Below are 4,854 nucleotides of genomic sequence, written 5' to 3' on the forward strand. Positions count from 1 at the left end.
ACACTAGCACGGCGCGCCCGCGCTGAGGAAGTAGGGCGGCCGCACTGAAAAGGCAGAAGCACGGCGCGCCCGCGCTAAGGTAGCGTGCAGTCGCGCTGCCCCCAGAATCCGAAAAAAATAAAAGTTGGGAAAAGAGAAAGTCGGGGACTTATTCCAAAAATCAATTTCTACCCGAATTTTACTCTTCTACATCCTAAAATTCCCTCTCCAAATTAAACCCATTATTCCCACTATTCCCATAATCAATTCCCAATTCTATTCCATATCTAATTCTTTCCCAACCTCCTATATATACATACACTTAAACACAAACTTCTCCATCACTCCTCAAATTCTCAAACACAATTCTCTCTCAAACACTTATCTTTTGTTCTCTCTTATTCAATCCTAATGGTGTAATATCCGGGATATATCGTGTAATTATTTTTGCTATTATATAATTATTATGTGTGTTCAGTATCTATTCTGTGAGCTAATTGTTAAGTGTTATCTGTACTTGAATATTCAAAAATAATATTAATTGAGTATTTTAATTTTTATATGTCCAAAATAAAATATAGATAATTGTCATATCTTCCTAATTATTTTTATGTTGGTTTATGGATTTATAAGAATCATATGAAATTTCTAAAATCTTTTTGCGGGTAATCAAAATCTATTTTATAAAAACGGGAACCAACCGACGTCACCCGTTATTACGTTTTTGAAACCCGAAACTCTTTCGAGAACTCCTTCCTAACCTAATTGTAATATTCCGAGCATATTCCATGTTTCGACTTTTTTGATCCGGCGTACGGTTTGTCCTGCGCGGGTCCCGGCGCAACATTTTCGATATAATATTCGTTTCGGTAAATCAATAAAACCCGTATTTTCGATAAACGGGAGCTTTTTATTAAACTATCCCAATTATCACTTCGTAATACGTGTAACCAGGCGCTGAGACCAAGACCGCAGTACAAATTGTACTGATTTGGATAATTATCCCGAAAACCGATACCGTTTGGATCAGTTTTTACAAATAAACGTACCGTTTTATATCCGGAATGATCCAACGGGATACTAATTTTTCGTAAATATAAATAGCCTTTTACCGTATTTTATTTCGTATCAAAATCATTTCCAGACAGATAATTATATAATTTTCAGAGAAAAGCCCTAATTACATAAACTGTTCTAAGAATCAAACAGCAAAACGAAGGCATTACCGATCTCTGTTTTCAAAGCTTGAGTAACCAAAACGAAGGATTTGAAGTGTTCTATCAGATTCTGAGCTTTGTTTCACTGCAGAAATCAAGGTTATTTTTCTAAAAAATTATTTATTTTCGAATTTATTTTAGTAAAAATATGAATTTTTGTTCGGATGATTGTTTATATGATTTGATGATTGCATGTTGTAGAGCTTGTTTTCCTGATGATTTTCATATGTCATACGTCTGATTTGGAGTTCAATAACATGCTCAAAAGTGGGTTTAATTTTCGAATTTCAAAATTAGGGTTTATAACCCGTATGAATGTTCTTAATTGAAATTTGGGGGTTTCTTATTCTGTGATAGATTGATGTTGTGTTATAGTGGGTTGTATTCTCTGTGAAATTTGCAATCTAGTCGTATAAGTTTCATGAACCAACGAGGTCTGTAGAGAAGGGAGTTGTGTTTTGAAGTTTTCCGATGTTCGTCGGAAACTGGGAAATTTCACGGCCAAATTCCGGCCAACTCAGGGATTGTTAGGTGGTTTTGATTGCATGGTTGTGTTCCTGGTGTTGTGTAGATGTGATCTGGAGCTTGTGGTAAGGTGAGGAGGTCGGAATCATGTTCTCCGGCGAACCCGACTGTTTTCCGGCGACGGGGTGTAAAAATTGCAGTTTGGTCCCTGGACTTTTGGGGACGATACAGTTAGGTCCCTGAAATTTCCAGACTTTGCAAATTTAGGATTCCTGTTTATAAAATGTTTAAAAATCATATTTCCTATTTATTTTTATTAAAAAAATTCTTTTTTAATTTCTGAAAATTCTAAAAATTATTATTTTAATTCTGAAAATTATTTTTAATTCATAAATAAATCTAAATTAATTAGTTAATTAATTTCAGTTAATTTATAATTGATTAATTGGTCAATTAATTCGAAAATTAATTGATTAATTGATTTAATTAATTATTAATTGATTTTAATTAATTATTTAATTAGATTTAATTATTTAAAAATGATTTAAAAATTCTGAAAAATAGTTTCGAGCTTTAAAATATTATTCTAAATTATTTCCAAGGCTCGATAATTATTCTAAAATTATTTCGGAGCCAGAATTGGCCAACCGAACCCTGTTTATTAACCCGAAATTGATCCAACGACCCATTTTAATTTCGAAAAATGTTTTAAAAATCATTTTAAATACCAGAAAGCCTATTTATGTGTTAGATATATTTGATAATGTCATGGCTAATATGTTTTATGTTTAGCTTTCAGATCTTACATGAACAGGATAAATCAGTACTTAACTGTTGATCAGTACTTATACTGGAAGTCAGGACTTAAGGATATCAGTACTTATAATATCAAGAGATAATCATCAGAAGATAGATATCAGAACTTAAGTGCTGAAAGACAATCAGATAAGGACAGTAGCTGATTAAAGGAAAGAAGATCGAGATAAACATAAGAAGAGATATGCATGAAGAAGGAATTCCGTGAAGAATGGAATACTTGGAAGAAAAGATATCTGATTGATATATTTTAGGAAGCAGAATTATATTCCATATCAATTAGCGATTATCTTGTAACTGTGTAGTATATAAACACAGGCATAGGGTTTACACTATAAGTGTTATCATTATCGAAGTTATTATTCTATATAACCCTAGCAGCTCTCATGATATTTGTTCATCACTGAGAGGTAACAGTTCCATACTGTAAGAGAGTTTATTATTTTAATAAAGTTTGTTTTCTGTTACTTAAGTTCTAAAGGTTCGATTTGACTGTACTATACACTGTATTCACCCCCTCTACAGTGTGTGTGTGACCTAACAATTGGTATCAGAGCCTATCTGTTAACTTACATACAGTTAAAGATCCAAACACAATCATGTCGGACACAGAAACTCCAACTAAGCCTACCACAACTGAGGAACCACCAAAGACACTAATTCAGAGTCGGTATGAGACCATCAGAGTCCCCATACTGAGACCATCTGAATATCGCATATGGAAGGTAAGGATGACCATGTTCCTGGAAGCAACAGATCCAGAATACCTGGATAGAATCAAGGAAGGTCCTCACAAACCAACCAAACTCGCTGTTGCAGTTGCAGGTGAAGCAGCAATGACCGTACCAAAGGAGAAGAGTGATTATACTGCTGAAGACATAGCATCAATTGCTAAGGATGCTAAGGTACGGCACTTACTGTATAGTGCCATTGATAATGTAATGTCAAACAGGGTAATCAACTGTAAGACTGCTAAGGAGATATGGGATGCTCTGGAAACAAGGTGTCAGGGAACTGACACAATTAAGAAGAACAGGAAGACAATACTCACTCAAGAGTATGAACACTTTGACTCAAAGACTAATGAGTCATTGAATGATTTATATGATAGATTTGTCAAACTTTTGAATGATTTGTCATTGGTTGATAAAGAGTATGATCTTGAAGATTCAAACCTTAAGTTCCTGTTAGCTCTTCCTGAATGCTGGGATTTGAAGGCAACGACAATAAGAGACAACTACAATCTTGATGAAACAACTCTTGACGAAATCTATGGAATGCTCAAGACTCATGAGCTGGAGATGGAACAAAGAAGCAAGAGGAAAGGAGGAAAGTCAAGGACAGTCGCTCTTAAGGCTGAAGAAGAATTCCCCAAGGCAGCTTCCTCAAAGAAAGACAAGGGTAAAGCTCTTTTCATAAAGTCTGATACTGAGTCATCAAGTTCTGAGAGTGATGATGACTCAGATTCTGAAAGCTTGCCTGAGACCGATGCTGATGAGGAGATGATGAAGCTGTGTGCTCTTATGGTGAAAGGAATCACCAAGATTGCATACAGGAAGTTCAGGAAGGGAAAGAAGTTTTCCAGAAAAAGCATAAGTTCTGATAAGAAGAATTTCAGAAGATCTGAAGGCAGAGGAGGAAAGTCTGACAGAGGAGATTACACCAATGTTAAATGCTATAACTGTGGTGAGAAAGGCCACATATCTCCTGACTGCAAGAAGGTAAAGGGTGACAGAGGCAAGGCTCTTGTCACAAAGAAGAAAAGTTGGACAGACACTTCAGACTCTGAAAGTGAGGAGAACTATGCATTGATGGCAAATGCTGATAAAGAAAGTGCTGAGAGAAGTTCTGAAGCTGCTGAAACAAAGGTACCTCAGACTACTTATGCTTTTCATACTGATGATATTAATGAGTTGAGAAGATATCTTAAAACCATGTTTGTTAGTTATAGAGATCAAACCTTAACATGTGAAAGATTAACTTCTGAAAATCTTGCTTTTAAGAAAAGAAATGATTTCTTAGAAAAAGAGTTAGTTATATTCCATCAAACTCAGAAGGATAGAGATGATACTTTTTATGTTAGGGATGAAGTGCTAAAAATGAATGAATCTCTAAAAACTGAGTTAGAAAAGGAAAGAGAGATAATCAGGACTTGGACTAACTCTGGCAGAACAACTCAAAATTTGCTAAGTAGTGAAAATTGGAAAGAGGGCTTAGGTTATGGAGAGAATAAGAATGACAAAGGAACTGAAGAAATTAAGCCTGTTGTTAAGCAAAAGCCAAAGTTAAAACCTGTTAAGTTTGTAACTGTAAAGTCTGATAATGAGAAATCAGAAGTTAAAGAGAAATTAACTTCTGACAAACTAAAACAGGAAAA

Source organism: Apium graveolens, chromosome 5 (assembly GCF_009905375.1).
Source record: "Apium graveolens cultivar Ventura chromosome 5, ASM990537v1, whole genome shotgun sequence".
Classification (NCBI taxonomy): domain Eukaryota; kingdom Viridiplantae; phylum Streptophyta; class Magnoliopsida; order Apiales; family Apiaceae; genus Apium; species Apium graveolens.